Source organism: Cetorhinus maximus, chromosome 23 (genome assembly GCF_964194155.1).
Source record: "Cetorhinus maximus chromosome 23, sCetMax3.hap1.1, whole genome shotgun sequence".
Taxonomy (NCBI): Eukaryota; Metazoa; Chordata; class Chondrichthyes; order Lamniformes; family Cetorhinidae; genus Cetorhinus; species Cetorhinus maximus.
Window position 1 is genome coordinate 40,879,475 of NC_135901.1, and position 15,205 is coordinate 40,894,679.

Genomic DNA, 15,205 nt, shown 5'->3' on the forward strand with positions numbered 1-15,205 from the left:
ATAGAGGATCTGTTGAAACAGTGAGATGAAGTAAAGTCGAAGAGCTTTATGGGAATCATAAACAGTAGCTCAGAGCTGTTTACCCAATTGGTCTATTTGAGTGCTTTAAATCGTATGTAAGACTGTGTCATACCGCTTCTTCGTATCAAACTCCACCTTGCTTTCCATTTCTTTGTCTGGCCAAGCGTAACTTACGCCGCTGGAGGGCGCTTGAAAAAGCCTCCGAGTTTCCCGGGCTTCATGAATTTACCTGTTCCTCCTGCGTGATTGGAGATTGTAATGGGCAACAACTATTCCACCCGCCAGAGGCGCACCAACCTGTTTATGAACTGTAATAACAAGCCGGCGCCGGCAGGTGCCAGCAAAGTGCGGCTTACTTTCACCAGACAAATGTTGGGCCATTTCTCCAGCCAGTGAGCACAAGCGGGGCGAACGTAAATAATTGATGACTGCGGAATACCAGGAACACGGTAAAAATAAAATAATTTCTCTCATATGTCAGTGTGGTGAAAAATGGTCGCAATTTTACAGTCGATAATTGTGAAATGTCCTGTAAAGCTTAACAACTTATCGCAGCACCGGTGAAGTTACAGTTTCTTGTTCACGGCAGGTGTTTCCGTGTTCTGGCCCGAGCTGGTCGTGTGCACAATAATATGAAACATAACAAGAATGGTAATGACAATGTTAACTTTAACAATACTGATAATACTGATCATGATTATGATAATCATAATATTAATTTTATTGTCAATGAGAATGACCATGATAATAATAATGTTAGTAATGGGAAATATAACAAGAATAATAACAACAATGATTATATTAATGATAGGGTAGCGATAATGATAATAATTTTAATGATAATGATGATGATTTTCATTTTGTTAATAATAATTATTGTTATAGAGAGAATCTTATTGATAATCATAATGCTAACAATAATAAGATGATAATGATGATGCTGATGCTGATGCTGATTCTCGCAACATCTCATATGTTTCGGAGGTGTTTCTATCCCCTGCTGAATGGGTTGCATTGGATGTTATGGTTGAACTCGAAACTTAGACAGGCCTGTCTTTGTTCTTCGAGGAATGTCAATGCGACACTGTCAGTCAGAAAGAATTTGCTGGGCAAAACTATTACCTGATGCACTTTGTTCTCCCCACCGCAGAGTAAACCCATGCCCAGCAAAGGCAGTGAACTAGACCGGGCAGCAATGATTTAGGAAATGAAATGTCAGATTGTGCGAGATGCAGCTTTGGAATACATTGGAGACAGTGGAACGCTGCAGGTTCAGTATAAACCCACACATGTCTCAGTAATATTATCAATTCACATCGTCCACATTCTCATCAGCAATTTTATGAAACAGTTTTATTTTTTCTGATTCGCTGTTATAATGCACAACGTAGCCGTTAAATGTCTCGGATTGATATAGAATGATTAATCGCTTCCTTTCTGATACTGGGAGTTTTGAGAAATACAGAGAGGCTGCTGAGGAAATCTGCCTGCTACTGATAGTGGCGGTGAACGGTTTCCATGGTTACTCACTGTTCAGCAAAACAGGAAACTGACTGAGAAACCATTAATTGCTGCCAACATAAACACAATGCAGTCGGAAAAAATGTTATTAACTATTCTCAACAATGACAAAATGCGTACCCATTGCACTGCTCTGCTACCTCCCATAGCCCTGTATCTATTCACAAACAAATCCCATTGTCCCGTGAATTCCTAATAGCTGTGTATCAATTCATGAATTAATCTCGACGTCCGGTCCCTCACCATAGCCCAGTAACATTCTTGAACTAACCTTTCTGGCCCGTCTTCACCCCAAAACCTTCTATCATTACTAAGCTAACCCCAATACCTCTCTCTACTCTCCGTGTCCCTGTATATATGCTAAACCAATCCCAAGGCTTCACTGTCTCTCCATATCCTTGTATAAATTACAAAATAGCTCACTGTCCCACTCCCTCGCCGTCACTCTATATCAATGCCAAACTAATCCAACTGTGTTGCACTTGCCCCAAAATCCTGTACCAACGCCAAAATAGCCTTAGTGCCCTGCGCTCTCCCAATAGCCCTGTATCAATGCTAAATAGATACACTTTCCTGCTCTATCCCTATTGCCCTGTGCCAAAGCCAAAATGGTTCCATTGCCCCCGGGCTCCCCATAGCCCTGTGCCTACGCCATAATAATCGCACAGTATTGGTCTCCACCCATAGATCTATATCACACCCAATGTCATCCCACTGCTTCTCCAAGCCTCCATAGTACTGGAACCATCCCAAACTAAACCAACTGCCCCACCCTATCCCCATAGCCCTCTCCCAGTCCCAAATTCGTCCTCCAGTCACTCTATCTCCACATATCACTGTCAAAGTAATCTTACTGCCCCAGTCTCTCCCGATAAACCTTATTCAATCACAAACTTACTGCTGCCTGTCTCTGCAGCCCTGCATCAATGAAAAACCAATTCCACTATTCCGATCTCTCCCCACACCCCTGTATCAACCTGAACTAATCCAAATCATAATGTCATAAGAAATAGGAACACGAATAGGCCATTTGGCCCCTCTAGTTTGCTCCACCATTCAACAAGATGATGGCTGATATGATTGTGACAATAACTGCCCGTTCCTGCTTGCCCACGTTAACTCTTAACTCTTTTGTCGACCCAAAGTGCAATAGTCTCTCCCATATACGTACATCAATTTAATCAAATCCCGTTGTTCTGCGTTCTTCCGTTAGCCTTTTATCATTTATAAACTAATATTACTGTTCTGAACTTATCCGTAGGCATTCCCAGGTGAAACCCACTTCTCTGCTTTCTCATCGGAGCTAAATATCAATCCCAAACTAATGCCATTACTGCACTCCTTTTCCGTGGCCCTGGCCCTATCCCGAAGTAATCCCACTCCCCCATTCCCTCCCCTTAGCACTACATCACTTCCAAAATAATGTTTTCCTTGCGCCTACCCTTGACTCCGTATCATCCCCAAGCTAATTAAAATATTTGCTCCCTCCCCAGAGCGCTGTTGCATTTCTAAACTAACCACACTGCTTTGTGTTCACCCAATAGAGTTTCATCACTGCTAAATTCATCACAATGTTTCAATCTCTCGCTAAATGCCAAAAATGTCCCAGTGCCCCTATCTCTCCCAATAGAAATGTATCAATCCCAAATTCATTCCACCGGTCTCTCCCTCCCCTCCTCTACATCAATCTCAAACTCATCCCAAATGCGACACACTCCCTGCATTTTCCTCTATCAATCCAAAATTACCACACTACCTTTCTCTCTCTAATGCAGTCCTGTACAATTTCCAAACTAATTTTACTCCTGCGCGCTCGTAACTTTCATAGATAAATCTCACTACCCTGCGCTGTCCCGGTAGCTCTACAAAAATCACAGACCAATCCCACCACAAGACTGCATCCCCGGAGCCCTGCACCTATCCAGAAATTGTTCACTTCCCCTCTATAACTCATCAAACCCAAAAGTAATTTGCCTTTCCTGCTCCCTGGTCTTGATCCGCTATCATTGCCAAACCAATCTCAATGCTCGTTTCATTATCTGGATAATTTCTAAACCAATCTCGCTGCTCCGCCTTCACAACGAAGCTCTATGTGATTACACAACTAATCTCAATTGCGCAGTCTCTCTCAGTGGCCCTGAATATATCCCAAGTTAATCAAATGCTTCGCTCCTTCCCCAACACCTTGTATCAAGTACAAAATATCCTACTTCCCCACTCCCTATCCGTCATCTTGCATCAGTTCCCAACTAATAGGACACTTTCCATAACTGTCTATCAATCCCCAACATACTCCTACTATCCCCCTCTCTGCACACAACGATTTATCAATCTCAAACTAATCCTTCTGGGCCACAATCTCCTCATAGCCCTGTATCAATGTCAAATAATCCCACTGCCACGGTCTCTCCCCATAGCCTTTGATCAAACTCAAACCAATCCCAGTGTTCCACTTTTATTCTGTAGCCCGGTAACAATCTGCAAACGATTCCAATACTTTTCCTTTCCCTCCTGCAACAATGTCAAAATAATTTCAATATTCCACTTTCCGTTCATAGCTTGTATCAAATACAAACTAACCCTACTGTCTGTCTCTCCCCGCAGCGCTGCATCAATGCCAAACCAACTCCACTACGCCTCCCTGTCCCCGCAGCTCCATATCAGCCAAAACTGATTTCAGTCATAATATCATAACTGGAACAGAAATAGGCCAGAATGGCTGCATCATTCAATAAGGCCCTGCCTGATATCATTAGGGCATAAACTTCAACTTTTTGCTTACCTCTTAATAACCCTTAATCTCTCCTGCAGATCACAATACTCCAGTCCTCCCCATAGCCCTGCATCAATTCCAAAACTAATCCCATTGCCCCACCATGCCCCCTTATCCCTGTATCACTTACAAAGTAATTCCACTGCCCCACATTCACACCGTATACCTGTGTACGTTCCCAGAATAATTCCATTGCCCTGTGTTATTCCATTAGCCTCGTATCATTTCCAAACTCTTCCTGCTGCTGCTCTCTTCTCGATAGCCCAGCAGCATTCACAGATAAATCCCAATGTCCTGCTCTCTTCCCATAGTGCTATAACAATCCCAAACTAATCAGTTACTCCACTCGCTTCCCATAGCCCCAGAACTACCAGTAAGTCATTCCACTGTCCTTGGCGTTGCAAAGTAATCTAACACCCCTTCCCTCTGGTCTCTCACCCTCTCACTCTTCCCCCTCCCCTCCTCTCTCTCGCCGGACCTCTGTCCTGATGAGTGTAAGATTAAAAGCTTTGATAGTGTTATGATCCCAGCCGAGGTTACCCCTGGACATGGATGATCTCAGGATGGAACCCAACTTGATCAATCCTGACTTTCATTTGTTTGTTTAGATACGTAGACAACAGCTACTGAACAGAGTCACCTGAGTCAGCTAATGAACTTTTAACAAAACAATAAAACATTTATTAAACAAGAAAAGATAAAATTTATTACAATACTGCACCCACAACTATACATTTATAGATTTATACAGATTTGTAAGGCTAACACAAGTAGGTACACAATCCATGTAATTCAATAGGCGACCTGTGGTCAGACACACAACACTCTGAAACCAAGTGATAGATGCCACTCCAGTCAGGTGTTATGGATCTCTCCTCAACTGCCCCAACGCATTTGTTATTCCGTGAGCCAACTGGTCTCACCAAACCCCCTCTTTCAAAACGAGGGCTTCCAATCTCCACTCTCGAAAAACTCGCTTTGGAATCTTCTCTCAAACCAAGGCTTTCTGTCAGACGCCTTTTACAATATTTCACCTCCAGTATTTTGAGCTCTCCTTCCGATATTCCTCTCCACTGGGTCACCACATGCTTTCAAGTTTTCTTCCACACACCCTCTGTGAGCGACTCAGCTGTCAGCAGTGCACCGCTGCTTCACATGCCCATAGCAAAGAGGTACAGACCTTCAGCCGTCTCTTTGGACCTTCTAGCCTCTTGCAAGCTGTTCAAGCTTTAAATCTACTTCCTGCAGCTTTTGCCTCTTTAAGCCTGAGGGTTGGAGCCTTTCCTTCTGCCATTTACTCTTAACTTAACATAACCTTTTCCAGGTTCCTGACATTCCTTTGACTGGAATGTTGCTTGGGACTTTCTCCTGTTCCAAACCCCTCGATTTTATTTTTGTTTTCTTTAACTTGGGACTGGCTATCTGTTCCCTTTGCTCCCGTCTCTCCTGGCAGCTACTTTCAAAGCCAACTTAACTCCAACAGCTTCGAAATCAAACGGTTGTTTGCAAATCTCCTGTGTTTGTGTTTGTGGGAGGGACCGGCATCTCTTGACACCTATGGCTAGTCAGCAGCCTAGTTTGTTTACCTTTGTTTGTTTAACTTACCTGCAACAGTCTTAAAACTCTCACTAGAAATGCAAGGACCTTTTAAAATGAAACTAAAACTAAAGTTGACCTTTTCTTAACGCACAGATACAGAAATACAAGTCAAACTTAAACATTGAAGTTAAAAATCATTCCTAACAACCAAAATAAAAACGTAAATTACTTAAACTATCTCTTACTCCAAACAATAGCATGTCTCTTTTTTTCAGCAATACTCAATTACTACACTACTAAACCACAATTTTAATACAGACGATTGGAAACAGCTGACGGACTGGACAGAATAATGCCTATTGATAATGTTTATCTGGCTTTCTGGAATACATTACAAAATGTTTAAATGCACATGAGAGAAAAAAAAAATCTTTCAGGCTAATATTAATGTCAGTGAAATTAAAGTGAAGTTGTTGACCTTATTTTAGGACATTAGTGAGGCAGTCGAAGTCAGAATGCAGGCCTAACGGATGTGTACTCCGATTTCAGTGGACGTGACCTCTTTTCTGGGTCTCAACTATTCACCATATGCATTATCATTTTAGGGACATAGAGTAATAGAGGTCTACAGCACAGAAAAAGGCCCTTTGACCAATCGACTCTGCGCCGGTCAAACAAGTACCTAACTGTTCTAATCCCATTTTCAGCACTAGGCCCATAGCCTTGTATGCCATGGCATCGCAAGTGCACATCCAAATACTTCTTAAATGTTATGAGGGTTTCTGCCTCTACCACCCTTTCAGGCAGTGAGTTCCAGATTCACACCACCCTCTGCGTGAAAAAATCCTTCCACACATCCCCTCTAAACCTCCTGTCCCTCACCTTAAATCTATGCCTCCTAGTTATTGATCCCTCCAGCAAGGGCAAACTTTCCTTCGTGTCTACCCTATCTATGCACCTCATTTTAATAACACAATTGCCAGCCATACATAGTAAGTATAGTAGATATAGTATAGAATTGCAAAGGGGCATTGATCGTTCATGTGAATGAGAGAAACTGTGGTAGATAAATTCGAGCTTCGGCAAATGCGAGTGCAGGTATTTTGGAAGTATAAAAAAAATCCTCCCAGTAGTTCTGAAGTGAAGAAATTCTAGGAAGTGTGACTCCCAAAAGATTTAAGGAAGCCTGTACACAGATCACTAAAATCTCGTAGTCATGCGTGAAAAGAAACAACAAATGGCAATGAAAAATAGCCTTTAATCACAGCACAACTAGACTATAAAGACTGCATGTTTTGCTGCAGCAACATAAATCCCTTCCACGAATACATCTGGAGCACTGCGTAAGGCCCTTTGAAATGGCCAAGAATGATAAATATATTGACCATAGATGAAGCGCATTGCAGATTCACCTGAATGTTAACAGCCCTTACAGTTTTGCAACATGAGCAAAATTCTATAAACTGATTTTGTATACAGTGGAACAGAAAGGGGCAAGGGGTAAATTGATTGTTTTTTAACTTACTGGACAAACCAGATAACGGTAAACAATTTTGTTTTCTGCAGATGGGGACATGTGCAAAAAAGTGGACATGACATTTGGTATTGGTCAGAAACGTTTTTTGTGAAAATTGTGGTAGAGGTGATGAACTCTCTCCCAAAAACAGCAATACCAGCTAGCTCAGTTAATAATTTAAAATCTAAGATCAATTGTACTTTTTTTTCTCGCGAGAGATTGCATTTTTGTCTCTTTGGCCAAAACATGTATGCAGGTTTTTTCGTACATATCAGGTATGATCTCGAATGGCTGCAAAGACTCTAAAGATTGAATGGCCAACTCCAGTTCTTATCTTCATATGTATCAAAGGAAAAGTATCCCCAACTGTCCCTGTCGAAATCATTTATTAATTTTCCTGAAATGTCTCTACTCCATAATTCGGTACCAATTCAGCACTGATCCAGTGACACACACTCTGCCAATGGCCCTGTGCTAACCCGAAACTACATTCACTGCCACGTCCTACCCTATAGGTTTGTATCAATTCAAAACTCGTCACATTGCTCCCTGACGCTCCCCGTTTCCCAGTATGAATTCCATGATACGTTCACTGTCCCGCCTGCACAAATCTGAAGTTAATCTCACTGTCCCGGCCTTTAACATTGCCCAGCAGCATTCTCATTCTCTCTCTCTCTCTATTGTATTCCACAATTCTCGAGCAACACCATTCTCTTTCCATTGTGCTGTACCGTTATTCAGGGATGCCACTGCTCCTGTGGTCTTGTATCATTCCTCTAACTATTCTCACTGAATAGCAATTTTCCTGTAATCATGCATCAATCACAAACTAAACACACCGTTTATTCTCTCTCCATAGTCAGGTAACAATCGTAAGCAAATCACAAAGGCCCTGCTCACTTTCCATAGTCCGTATCATTCCACATTAAAGGCTTTAACCATCGGTCTGTCATAGCCTTGTATCAGTCACAAGGCAACCCCACAGCCTCGCTGTATCTCCTTAGCCCAGTAGGTTAATAAAACTAACACCCACTCCTTGTGTCCTCTATCAACCCAGTTTGCATTTCGCTTCTCACATTCTCCTCATAGCCAGGTAACAGTCCTAAATTAATCCCCTTGACTTGTTCTTGCTTCAGTGATCGCGATCAATCCAGAAACAAACTCATCGACAAGGCCGTTCCATACGTCTGCATCAATCCTGAAAAAAATTCAAAAGCACACGACATCCCCGTAGCCTCCTGTTTATGCAAATATAAGCGCATTGCCCCGCTGGCTCGATCTCAGTCCCACACTAATGTCACCAGTTCGATCTTTAGCCATTTTCTTCTGACAATCAAAATCTCTCCCTGCTGCCCATGATCTCTCCAATAGATCGTCTCCAATTCTCAATGAATCACACTGTGCTGTTTGCCACATAGCCCGTAATAATCATGAAATCACATCACTTTCCACTCTCCCCATAATCCTGTAACAATCCGAAACTAAAACTAAAACAATATCCACATAGTCCTGTATAAATCCCAAAATAATCCTAATGGCAATGTCTCTCCCCATATACATATATCAATTCAAAATATCGTCTACTTACCCTCTCTTCTCTCAGATTTTTAAAAATTAATTCATGAGATGTGTGTGTCACTGGCAAGGCCAGCATTTACTTCCCATCCCTAATTGCCTTTGAGATGGAGGAAGTAAGCCTCCTTGTTGAACTGCTGCAGTCCCTGTGGTGTAGGTGCAATCATAGTGCTGTCAGGGAGGGAGTTCCAGGAGTTTAGGTTTGGAAGGTGCTGTCCAATGAGCCTTGGTGTGACCCTGCAGTGTATTTTGTAAATGCTACACATTGCTGTCACTTTGCGTTGGTGGTGGAAGGGTTGAATGTTTGTTGATGGGGGGCCAATCATTGCCCTGGATGGTGTCAAACTTCTTAAATATTGTGGGAACTGCGCTCATCCAGGCAAGTGGAGAGAATCTTCCACCACACTCCTAACTTGTGCCTTGTAGATAGTGGACAGTCTTTCGGTAGTCAGGAGATGAGTTACTTGCCGCAACTTCCTGGCCCCTGACCTGCACTTGCAGCCACAGCATTTACCTGGTTAGTGCAGTTCAGTTCCTGGTCAATAGTAACCCCTAGGATGTTGAAAGAGGAGGGGTTCAGTGATGGTAATGCCATCGAATGCCAAGGGGTGATGATTAGATTCTCTCTTGTTGGAGATGGTTATTGCCTGGCACTTGTATGTTGTGAGTGTTACTTGCCACTTGTCAGCCCCAGCCTGAATATTGTCCAGATCTGATTGCATTTGGACATGGACTGCTTCAGTATCTGAGGAGTCACGAATAGTGTTGAGGATTGTGCAGCCATCAGCGAACATCCCCACTTCTTATGATGAAAGGAGGGTTATTGATGAAGGAGCTGAAGATGGTTGGACCTAGGACACTACCCTGAGGAACTTATCAACGTGGCTTCAATTGCAATGCCCAACTTATACAAAATCCCTATGAATACCAGACTAATCCATACGATCCTCCTTTACCCCCGGACCCCGTATAAATCTCAACCTCCTCCTGCTGTTCAAGCTTTTCCTCATAATGCTGCGTAATTTTAGCAGTAATAGCACTGTCCATGTTCTCCCCATATTCTTGTATCAATCCCAGTCTCAGCTATCAATCCATTCTTTCCTCGGAGCGCTCTATCGGTCACATAAAGATAAAGGAATAACCTACATCAACGGGGCTGGAGGAGACAAAATTGAGACAAAGGAAGGTGAATGGGATGATAATAACGGCAACAGGGAAGCACGAAAGAAAATTGCAAGTTAAAAATATTATTGCTATGGACCTAAACCCGGAAAGATCTTACAATTATTTCAGAAGGCGAGAAATATTCAAATGCAGAATGGATTCTTTGAAGGATAGAAATTACAGCACAACAGGAGGTCATTCAGCCCGTCATGCCCATGCTTGCTGTTTGAAAGAGCTGTCCATTTTAACAATTCATCCCAGTTCTGCTCTAATGACCCTGCAATTTCGCCCTCCCTTAGTACGTGCCCATTTCATTTAAAAACAAATATTCTAACAAAATATTATTCCACCATCCTTACAGTTCATGTCTTCCGGGTCTCAGCAACTGCCAGTGAGAAAGTAAAGTTCTCCTTTCTTTATTTTGAAAATTAATTTCAATGTGTGACCTCCGATTACCGATCCACTTGACAGAAGATATAATTTATCCCTACCTGCTTTATCAAAACCTCTCAAAAGTTTGAATGCCTCTATTAGTGGTCCCACTAATTGCTATAAGAAGAGAAAGTCAAACTTCAATTCTAACTTTTGAACTACCTCCATTATTCTCCCTGGCATCTTCCTAGTAACACTTTTCTCCTCCCCGACTGCCCCCACCGCCTCAGGTTCATGACATCCCTCCAAAAGGGCGGTACCCAGAATAGTGAACCATGATCCAGTTGAGGCCAAACAACATAATTGTAAAGATCAAAATCAAGTCAGTCTGATTATTTTTTTCAACGTTAATGCTGCTTATCCAAAACCAATCATCCAATACACATTTTCAAAGGGATTAGCAACGTCTCGTAACTTCTACACGCCCAGGGACATCTCCCGTGGGACCCCGTCAAAATAGTTGAATTTAAATTATACTCTCGATTTTAATTCCTGAACTGCAGCACTTGGCACTTATTTGCATTATTGTGTTTTTCCCATATGTCTACAAGTTTCAAGAATTTGTCTGTGTTTTCCTGAAATCTGCTGGTATCTCACGCTCTCTGTGTCTCTCTCTTCACCTATCTCTCTCTATCTCTATCAGTCTCTCTATCTATCTCTTTGCCTCTTAATCTACCCCTCCCCCTCTAACTCTCTGCCTCGCTGACTGATTAAAGCTAGACAGGAGCAACTCTAAGGATATATTAACAAAGAAGAAAAGCACCTTGCGAGGTGGGAGTGGGGCTGGGTGTGTTCGTATTTTATACTTTATTTATGTCAAAAATGTGAGCCTTTTAAAATACAGAGGCGAGTAGTATTGCAACCGAAAATAAGCATATGGCAGGCTGCTTACACAATTACTTTTTACATCCCAACAGAATAGGAAGAAAATCGTACAGCTGACATTCCAGGATCATCACGAATATATCAAAGACTTGAACTGATAACGTAAAGGTAAGAAAGGAAAGAATATTATAAAAGACGATGTCTCTAAACAATAACAATTCCCCAGGTCTAATGGTTTTATTCAAAGCTCTTATTTAAGAAGGTGATTAAATAATACGTAATTTGGCTACAATTTTCCAAAGCTCCCTCCATTCAGGGATCGCCCCCTTAGATTGGAAACTGCAAACGCATCTCCATTTTTATAGGAAATTGGGAGACAGATAGACATAATTGCAAAAATGGCAGGAACAATTAGAGGTGGCATTCATTCTGGAAGATAAGTTGTTTGTATTTTGAACAAAACTTGTGCCTTGTAGAGAGTGGACCGGCTTTGGCAGTCAGGAACTGAATTATCCACCGCAGGGTTCCTAGCCCCAGGTCTGCTCTTGTAATCGCAGTATTTACATGCCAGTGCAGTTCAGTTTCTGCTCAATGGTAACCCCGGGGTGTTGCTACTGGGGGATTCAGCGATAGTAATGCCATTAAATTACTTGGATATTCGTGAGATCTTCTATTGTTAGTGATGGTCATTGCCTGGCACTTGTGTGGCGCGAATGTTACTTGCCACTTGTCAGCCCAAGCCTGGATATTGTCCAGATCTTATTGCATTTGGACATGGACTGCTTCAGTATCTGAGGAGTCACGAATAGGGTTGAGGATTGTGCAGCCATCAGCGAACATCCCCACTTCTTATGATGAAAGGAAGGTTATTGATGAAGCAGCTGAAGGTGGTTGGGCCTAGGACACTACACTGAGGAACTTATCAACGTGGCTTCAATTGCACTGCCCAACTTTTACAAAATCCCTATGAATACCAGACTAATCCATACGGTCCTCATTTACCCCCGGGCCCCGTATTAATCTCAACCTCCTCCTGCTGTTCAGGCTTTTCCTCATAATGCTGCGTCATTTTAGCAGTGATGGCACTGTCCATGTTCTCCCCGTATTCTTGTATCAATCCCAGTCTCAGCTATCAATCCATTCTTTCCTCGGAGCGCTCTATCGGTCACATAAAGATAAAGGAATAACCTACATCAACGGGGCTGGAGGAGACAAAAATGAGACAAAGGAAGGTGAAGGGGATGATAAGAACTGCAACAGGGAAAAACGAAAGAAAGTTGCAAGTTAAAAATATTATTGCTATGGACCTAAACCCGGAAAAGTCTTACAATTATTTCAGAAAGCGAGAAATATTCAATAGCAGAATGGATTCTTTGAAGGATAGAAATTACAGCACAACAGGAGGTCACTCAGACCGCCATGCCCATGCTTGCTGTTTGAAAGAGCACTCCATTTTAACAATTCATCCCAGTTCTGCTCTAATGACCCTGCAATGTCGTCCTCCCTTGGTACGTGCCCATTTCATTTAAAAACAAATATTCTATCAAAATATTATTCCATCACCCTTACAGTTCATGTCTTCCGGGTCTCAGCAACTGCCGGTGAGAAAGTAAAGTTCTCCTTTCTTTATTTTGAAAATTATTTTCAATGTGTGACCTCCGATTACCGATCCACTTGACAGAAGATATAATTTATCCCTACCTGCTTTATCAAAACCTCTCAAAAGTTTGAATGCCTCTATTAGCGGTCCCACTAATTGCTATAAGAAGAGAAAGTCCAACTTCAATTCTAACTTTTGAAATATCTCTATTATTCTCCCTGGCATCGTCCTAGTAACCCTTTTCCCCTCCCCGACTCCCCCCACCGCCTCAGGTTCATGACATCCCTCCAAAAGGGCGGTACCCAGAATAGTGAACCATGATCCAGTTGAGGCCAAACAACATAATTGTAAAGATCAAAATCAAGTCAGTCTGATTATTTTTTTCAACGTTAATGCTGCTTATCCAAAACCAATCATCCAATACACATTTTCAAAGGGATTAGCAACGTCTCGTAACTTCTACACGCCCAGGGACATCTCCCGTGGGACCCCGTCAAAATAGTTGAATTTAAATTATACTCTCGATTTTAATTCCTGAACTGCAGCACTTGGCACTTATTTGCATTATTGTGTTTTTCCCTTATGTCTACAAGTTTCATGAATTTGTCTGTGTCTTCCTGAAATCTGCTGGTATCTCACGCTCTCTGTGTCTCTCTCTTCACCTATCTCTCTCTATCTCTATCAGTCTCTCTATCTATCTCTTTGCCTCTCAATCTACCCCTCCCCCTCTAACTCTCTGCCTCGCTGACTGATTAAAGCTAGACAGGAGCAACTCTAAGGATATATTAACAAAGAAGAAAAGCACCTTGCGAGGTGGGAGTGGGGCTGGGTGTGTTCGTATTTTATACTTTATTTATGTCAGAAATGTGAGCCTTTTAAAATACAGAGGCGAGTAATATTGCAACCGAAAATAAGCATATGGCAGGCTGCTTACACAATTACTTTTTACATCCCAACAGAATAGGAAGAAAATCGTACAGCTGACATTCCAGGATCATCACGAATATATATTAAAGACTTGAACTGATAACGTAAAGGTAAGAAAGGAAAGAATATTATAAAAGACGGTGTCTCTAAACAATAACAATTCCCCAGGTCTGATGGTTTTATCCAATGCTCATGTTTAAGAAGGTGATTAAATAATACGTAATTTGGCTACAATTTTCCCAAGCTCCCTCCGTTCAGGGATTGCCCCCTTAGATTGGAAACTGCAAACACATCTCCATTTTTATAGGAAATTGGGAGACAGATAGACATAATTGCAAAAATGGCAGCAACAATTAGAGATGGCATTCGATGTGGAAGATAAACGTGCTAAGTTGTTTGTATTTTCAACAAAAATGATCATCTGGACTTGTGCCTTGTAGAGGGTGGACCGGCTTTGGCAGTCAGGAAGTGAATTATTCGCCGCAGGGTTCCTAGCCCCAGGTCTGCTCTTGTAATCATAGTATTTATATGCCAGTCCAGGTCAGTTTCTGCTCAATGGTAACCCCGGGGTGTTGCTACTGGGGGATTCAGCGATAGTAATGTAATTAAATTACATGGATATTCGTGAGATCCTCTATTGTTAGTGATGGTCATTGCCTGGCACTTGTGTGGCGCGAATGTTACTTGCCGCTTGTCAGCCCAAGCCTGGATGTTGTCCACGTCTTTCTGTATGCGGACATGAATGCTTCTGTATCTGAGGTCTCATGAATGATGCTGGACGTTGTGCTATCATCAGCGAACAACACCACTTCTGGCCTTCTGATGGAAGGAAGGTCATTGATGTAGTAGCTTAAGGTGTTTGGGCAGAGGACACTACCCTGAGGAGCTCCTGCAATGATGCCATGCAACTAAGATAATTGACCTCCAACAACCACAACCATCTTCATTTGTGCCAGGTGTAACTCCAACCAACGGAGAATTTCTCTCCTGATTCCCCTTGACTCCAGTTTTGCGAGGGCTCCTTGATGCCACACGAATTTTGCACGAACCATTATGGGAAAATATCATCGTCAGATAATTGGTCAAAGGTTTGGACCGCAAGTTACTACAGCAAAGGAGGTTGAAAATTACACAAGCGATGTTCGATAAAATATTGAATAGACTGATGGGAATTGACATAAGCAAATGTCTAGTGCCCTCTGGAAATGACAAACACGAATTAACCATCCAAACAAACGACAAAGATTATTTGTTTCCAAGACAGAGAATCAACAATCTTTCTTCAAGGCTCAGCTCACAGAGAATGTGAGAG

The 15,205-nt window shown here is 42.2% G+C and overlaps 1 long non-coding RNA gene across 2 annotated transcripts; it reads left to right on the forward strand.

Moving 5' to 3' along the window:
* Positions 1–11,535, forward strand: LOC144698246 (uncharacterized). Of its 2 annotated transcripts, none has more exons than XR_013580469.1 (3): positions 1–470; positions 1,172–1,291; positions 11,459–11,535. It is a non-coding gene; the product is annotated as an uncharacterized LOC144698246 (long non-coding RNA). The 2 variants fall into 2 exon arrangements; XR_013580470.1 differs by lacking the exon at positions 1–470 and adding an exon at positions 648–672.
* The last annotated feature ends 3,670 nt before the right edge of the window (positions 11,536–15,205 follow it).